General features: G+C 34.0%; 1 pseudogene; it reads right to left on the bottom strand.

Annotated features, from left to right (window-relative positions):
• Nucleotides 1–2,200: 2,200 nt before the first annotated feature.
• Nucleotides 2,201–3,058, bottom strand: LOC127218213 (serine/arginine-rich splicing factor 10-like; annotated as a pseudogene).
• Between the last annotated feature and the right edge of the window lie 4,731 nt (nt 3,059–7,789).

The raw sequence follows: 7,789 nt of genomic DNA, 5'->3' as shown, positions 1-7,789 counted from the left end.
AAATTTTTCAACATTTCACACAATATAATTTGACTATACCCTTTGTCCTCTCCCAAGTCCTGTGAGGTCGTCCTCACTTCCCTACCCCATCCAAATTCATGTTCTTTCTCTTCTCAAAAACATTTCCAAAAGAAAGAAAAAGAGAAAGGCAAGATAGACAGATAAATAAATAAATAAATAAATAAATAAGAAACAAAATCCCATTCCAAACTACAACAATAACAACAAAAGTAGCATGCACAAAAAACAAAAACAAAACACAAAAAACAAAAACCAAAAAAAACCAAAAAACAAACAAACAAACAAACAAGCAAGCAAAAAAACAAACTTGTGGAGTTTGTGGAGACATTTAGGGTTTTGTTGTTGTTGTTGGTCAGCTAATTCTGAGTATGGTGATCTATCCAATGTCACTGCTATCTACTGCAAATAGCCTTTGTGTTTGGTTTACAACATTGTGCCAATTTCCCTGTGTGCAGGATTTAGTTTTGCTTGCATTTGTGCAGTTCATGTGCATACTCAAAGTCTCTGTGAGTTCATATGTTCATCAGCCCAGAAGACTCTTTCCTTGGAGACATCTACCACCTCTAGCACTTAAATTTTCTCACTTCTTCTTCTGTGTAACTTGATCTTGAGGAAAAGGGTATGATGAAAACATTACATTTAGGGCTGAGTGCCCTCAAAGTCCCTTACTGTCTAAATGTAATCTCCTTGTGAATCTGTAAAAATGATCACCTACTCCAAGAAAAAGCTTCTCTGATGAGGGTTTAGTAATATAGTCAGTGATCTGGGTCCCTACTGATTGCTCTTATTGCATGCTATCTTAAATTCACTACAGTGCAGCACATAGGTTCCTTTTGAGCATTATACAGCACATATACACAAACACACATACATTCACAGAACCTTATGAAGAAATCAATTAATTTGGAATTATATTAAGATGATAAAACAGAGAAACCCGAAGAGCTACCATATAAGTTACATGGAGAAAAACCAATATCATTTAGGTCCTAGATTCCAGGAAGTCCAGGCCCAAACTACGTACACTCAGCCAATATGCTATACTAGTTTCTTTTTTTCCCTTCATTTTGTTTTTATTATAGCATTATTGGTTAATTTACAGCAAGCAGAAAATAATCTGTGTCTTGTTTTGATCCAAACATTGATGTTTTAAAGGGTGTACACAATATTTGTTAAAAAGAACATGTAAAAATATCTTTTTAGAAGCTTCTATGGGAAAGAAAATACAAAGTTTAACCCCACAACTTTCCTCTTTGCTAGAACTGCAAACTACTGCTATAGTTTTAAGTAGACTTTTTGTTGTTTAAACTATTCATCCAGGAAAATCTAAAACAATACCCCTAAGTAACAAGATCAACAATAGTTAAATTTTAGAGAACACATGTTAAGAATAGTCTTTTCTACTTAAAATGATTTCTGCCATTAATTATGTGCTCAAAATTTTAAGCAGGAATGTTTTTATCATCTTTCTGATCTTAGAAATCAGTGGGTAAAGGAGCGGGGTAAAGCAGTGAAGGCTCCATGTTTCAGTGAAAAGTTCTCTCCCTGAACAGATTATTTAACCCACTTGGCATTATTCCCCAGACAGTGGTGTGAACAAAACAAAACAAAACAACAAACTCCAAAAACTAATAAACAACAAACCCAAAACAAAACAAACAAAAAAAATCACTATTCCATATGGCATCATAAATAATTACTATTGGCTTAAACATCTTGACAAGACATAAAGGTCCACCCTGAACCTAAATGTGTCTGAGCAGTCAGTGTTGTAATATGGCTACAATTTCACTTTTGTTTATCTTATTAGCAAGCTACATTTCTAGGTTAACAGTTCTAACAAATATGGATATGAAAATTTATTTTTAGTAAGACAGTATTGTGAATTATGGTCACCAACTCTTTTCATCAAATACTTCAAGCATAAAAAAATGACTCTTTACAAAAATATACAGAGACAATGCAAATTGCTAGCTGCCCATAACATTAAAGAAACTGGACTCTTAAGAGTGGCTTCTCAACAACATATCATTTTAATTAAAACCATTGCCTGGTACAGGGAAAACTAACAAGTGTTTGTTTATTTGTTTGTTTTTTAAACACATCATTGTAACATTATATTCCTGATAATTTAGTATACCAATCTATGAGTAAATGAAAGATACATGTCTATAAATATCATGATTTATACTATCAGTGGCCACTGGACTTGGGACTAGTCCAAGACCTTGATCTAGATTTTGACCTAGTCATAGACTGTGATCTTGACAGAGATTTGGATCTAGGTGGTTCTTTTTTCCTTGATTCCGTTTCATATCTTGAACCAGACTTATAATGTGTTTTGAAATCTGTTTTAGAGTTGCCTCTAGTTTTGGTGTGAGATGCAGAGCTAGAACATGTTTTAGCCTTCATTTCTTTCTTGGGCTGGGACTGGGACCGTGATCTTGAACCAGATTTAGATCTTGAAAAAGATCAATTTCAGCATTTGAATCTATCATTGTCAGAATGGCTTCAGGTATGACATGGTCTTCCAGTCTGTCTACTGTTTCTAGGACTGCAAGATCTCCTATAGTTGTAATCAAAAGAGTGACTCCTTGATCTCCTCTTTTCATAACTTCAGCTATGAGAACATCTATAACAATCATAATCATCATATCATGAAGAGTTGTATACATTTCTCCCTTCCTTGGCTTTCATTTGATTTGATGTCTTCGGATCCCCCTGTGTGAACTGTGTTTCAATTTGATGCCCACAAATCCATTTCAGCCCAATTTATGTAAAGCATCTTCAGCATCAGGAACATCCTCAAATTGAACATATGCAAATCCTCTTGGATGTCCAATGTTAAATCAAGTAGAACATAAACATCTACTATTGGACCATAATGACCAAATTCCCGACGTAAATCTTCAGACCTGGTGTCATCTATCACATTCGTGACAGAGATGTGTAGCAAGACATGATAGCGGTGGCAGGAGTCTGGACCAGTGGCACTAAGGAACTTAGCAAACCGTCCTCGGTTCTGGTGGTGGCTCATATCCACTCACACCGCAATGCTAATTTCTACATATGCTCTAGATTACCCTTCATGTCTTTGCAATAATGGTTTCAATGTTGTTGCAAATGTCCTTCTCACTCTCATCTAGTCCTTCAGTCTTCATTTTACCAGCATAGTCCATATCATATCCACAGTATTTTAAAATGTGTTTGAAGGCAATTTTTCCTAGGAGCATATGATGTGTTTTACCCTATTAGTCTGGTTATTCAAATTTGTTTGGGTGAATTTTTTTAAAAGTTACTGTACTTACACTCCCTGAATCATTAAGAAATAGAAAAGTTTGTTGTTTTCTCTTTAACATCTTTAAGACTATTTTTTCCCCTCTTGACTGAGATTTCCACCCACACAGGATTAACTAAAATCTTTTGTTAGGCGCTTTTCTTACTACCTATGAAAGCATTGTGTTTTCTCTCTTCTTAATTGGAAACTATCCATCTGGAAGTTTTGAAGCTTGAATATTTTAATAGTGAGAGCTTCTTTTTAGAGTGTATATTTGCTGATATAGGCAATCAGTTATTTTAGGCACAGACAAATTGCAAAGCAAGCAGTTGAAGTAGGTAAAATTCAACCTATTAAAGTGGTGCCTTTACCTAATATCCAGATTATATTTAATTCATCCTAACTACATATTCTAATTAAGGAGAAAGGCACTGTGTTAGGATTTTGAAGTTTATAAGAGAAATTCCAGAATTAGCAAATGTCAAGGGTGGGAATAAGAGTAAAACAAACAAAGAAATACATGTCTTATTCAACTTAGTTTATGGCAAACAAACCACACTCTGAATAACTGCCTCCAGACTTTACTTGATTTTGTTAATCTTACTGAGATTTTGCTAAATCTGTTTTAAAGCTAAAGAGTGGTAGAATTTGTGAGGGAATCACTGGAAGCTCTTGGTTGTGTTAAAATGGCCCAAGTAACACCATAAGATTCATTGGACTTTGGATGGCAATATGATTCATTAGAACAGTAGTCATGGATCATTTTTGAAAGCCAGAAAAGTGGTTTGGGATTTCAGAATATTTGTTCCTATGATACTACGCATTATTCACAGGTATTTACTGAGTGGCTATAAGTGCTCTAACATAGGAATAGAATGACAACAGAGAAGATAAAACATCCCAATACTGGGAAAAATAGGAACTAGCTAGGAATATTTTTGTAATACAAAAGGTATTGACAAATGCAAATGTATTAAAACAAAAAATATAGAAATACATTTATTTGCAGATATATCAGGAACAAATGATTTATTTGTTCTTTTGTAAATAATGGGCAAAATATAGGCTGTGTTCATTTCAGAGGTGCCCAAATTTGCCATTGGCAAAGATACTAAACTGTAATAGTCATGTTTTCAGGTATTGTTATAAAATGGTTCAAGAAATATTTTAAATAATAGTAATAATTTTGAAAGACTATCATGTTTTTAAAAATTTGTAACTTTCTTCATGAAAACAGTTATGATAATATGAAATGTGTTTTTTGAGACAGGATCTCTTTAAATAGTCCTGACTGTCCTAGAATTCACTATACAGACCAGACTGGTTTCAAACTCATCCTGCCTCTCTGTTTCTTGAGTAATGGGATTAAAGGGATATACTACCATGCCCAGCTTAATACCATACTTGACAACCAAGGAACTACTTCTACCACCATTCTCCAAACCTGGGTAGAATTATGTAGTTTTAAGAACACATTCATTTTGAAATAGAATGTAGTTAACCTAAGATGTTGCCCAGAATTTAGTCCTGAGCCAATGAAACCTAACATTGGTTTACCTGGATATGGTACCACTCAAACAGATTCAATGGAAGGTAAATATACACAGTCCTACTTTACTAGAATTCTTTCCAGTTAGTTAAGGTCACCCGTGTCTGTCTGGATAAAGGTGTTTTGGATCATAAATTGACTCACCTATAGTAGTGTGCTCCTTAATGTGCTATGGTTTTAAGGTGTGATGTAAGGACATGATACATCAAGATGACTTCACACATCTGAGAGAATTCTGTGCCAATACTGTAAAGAGGCATTGGACCCACCCTGGTCCCAGGAAAAAGACTGTCATGACATTCTACTCTTTCTAGGTACTATTCTATATTTTAGTTCTTTTTAAACTGTGAACCAACAACAAACATTTGGAAATAGTGAACACATATGACATTTCCCATGATTATATAATAGAAGTAATTATAGGTCCATGTAAAAGGAATTTACTCCCCAAAGTTGTGCTCTGACTATTATAGGTACACTCCAACAAAGACACAAAAACATTTTAAAAATTGATGATATAAAAGATCCTATTGCCGCTAGACATATCATTCAAGAGATGTTAAAAGAAAGTGATTCTAAGTGGAAGAAGTTGATACTAATTAGTAAAAGCAAAATACAGGAAAGCATAACATTAATTGATTTCGTATGCATAGTTCACAATTGTGTACAATTATAAGCATGATGAGTAAGTCATCCATATACTTAATATGGAAAATAATAGGAAATATTGCAATGTAGTGAAATGGGTCTTCAAAAATTCAAAACTGAAGAACGGGAATGCAAAAATATAGTTTTATATATTTTGTCTGAATCTTTCTTTCTATGATCATGGTAAATTACTGTAATTTCAAAATAACGAGTAATCATCAAAAGATTATTTTAAATTGTCTTAATAACACAAATTAACAATCTTACCTCCAAATCAAAACAATAAGCAAAGAATCAAAATATCCTATTAGGTTAATCCAGCAGGAATATTTTAAGGGATGGGAAAGAGTATGACAGAATTAGAAATCAGTTATATGTAGCTGTTATAAGAACGTATCTCTCAATAATGAACTAAATCCTCCATGTAAAAGAGTTGATGAAAAAAAAGTTGATGAGCTGGGTAGTGGTGGCCATTTCTTTAAACCCCGAACTCCACTTTGGAGGCAGAGGCAGGCAGATCTCTCTCAGTTGTAAGCCAGACTGGTCTACAAGATGAGTTGTTACAGGACAGGTGGGACTATTAAGCAGAGAAACTCTGTCCTGAAAAGCAAAAGCAAAAACAACAGAAGAGTTAACAAAAGAAAAACACATAACTAAGTATTATTAACAGGACTCCCCCAAAGGAATATAAATAAAAGCAGGTGTGACCACATTAGTATCAGATTAAAGTAGATTTGAAGTCAAAAGCAATACAAGGGATGCAGAAAAATGCTAGCATAGTTTTTAAGGAAGAAGCCATACTAAGACTACACATTGTTAATTCCATGTAGGTGAAGTTCCAGGTAAACCATACTAGACAAAGATATTAGAAATCATGATGGTAGTTTCTTTGACATTTAACCTCCAGAAGTAGGCATGAAGGCAGTGCCAAAAGAACTGGTAATATTCTACATCTTAATATTTGAAATAGTAATAAGGATGTGTCTTATTAAAATGCACCATAGTGTTCCGTTAAGACACATATTTTCTGCACAGTGCAACATTTTTGTAAAATGTTTAAATATGACTATGCCTGGATTCTAGTGTGAAGACTTTATCACCTATTTTTCATGATTTCTAAAAGATGTGCTTAATGACTCTAACATATTGTTACAAATTCTCATTAGTTTTTATTTTTCAAATAATGGAGGGATTATGCTAATCTTTTCCTTTCCCTCAGTCTATTCATTTATAATTAATTGATTGTGAAGGCATCAGGCAGGAGACAGATAATTTATAGTCTCTACTTGCTTGTATCAGGCAAAAGAGTTTTTTTGTTGTGGTTGTTGTTATAAACCTTACTGATTCTGTGACATTTAAAATGATACTTTGATGGAAACTTTGCTACCACTCCTCTGCCCAGAGTAATTCACAGCAACTATGGAAATTCTGAACTTAGATTGAGGTTGTTCTTTCCCATACCACATGATTCTTGTAATAGGAGTTTTGAATAGTGTAAGGATATTCCTAATCCTGACAGTAATACCTAAGAGCAACATAAGACTGAATAAGTTGATATATTACATTATATTTTTTAAATAAAAAACAAGATCGAGCCCCCCACCACAAGCAAGGTTAGCTCTATCTCCAGGTACACATTAGGGAATGAACACAAGTTCCTAGTAAAGGGAGGCTCCTTATGGTAAGCAAAGGGAATATTCATTCAGGTGGAAAGCCTTTTAACAAAGGATTGCTGCCTCATGAGTAATATAATAGAATCTTCCATTACCAGTGCATGTTAGAGTATCTCCTGCATATTTTGTTAACCTTCAAGCTGCACTCCAGGCCTTTTCTATGAAATGTAATTTCCTCTGAAGTGGCTCATTATGCTTTTCTTATGCCCCCCCACCATTCCTTACATACAGACAACATCAAAGATGTTAAGCTTCAAATATTAATTTATTCTATTTTTCTCTGAAAATTTCATACTAGGAGACACTGAGAAGCTAGAAATCTGATGATGTAGCAGAGGTCATTTGTGACCAAAGTGATGAGACTCTTATAAATGCAGACACATTGGGGAAATTACCCTTTATTCTTATACTAATTTATAGCTTTAGAATAAAGAAAACAAATATACAGATAATCATTACAATTTGGGCTCAAAGCAAATTTAATCCTGAGTACATAGAAATCACTCATTTAGATACTATTATAGATTTAGTGGTACTAAATTGCCAGATGGGATATGTAGAATCATAATGCATTTGACTGATTATTTTCCCTGGTTTTACAGCCCAACACAAAACGACTGT

The sequence above is a fragment of the Phodopus roborovskii genome, unplaced genomic scaffold, assembly GCF_943737965.1.
Source record: "Phodopus roborovskii unplaced genomic scaffold, PHOROB, whole genome shotgun sequence".
NCBI lineage: Eukaryota > Metazoa > Chordata > Mammalia > Rodentia > Cricetidae > Phodopus > Phodopus roborovskii.
This window is presented reverse-complemented; position numbering and strand designations above follow the sequence as displayed.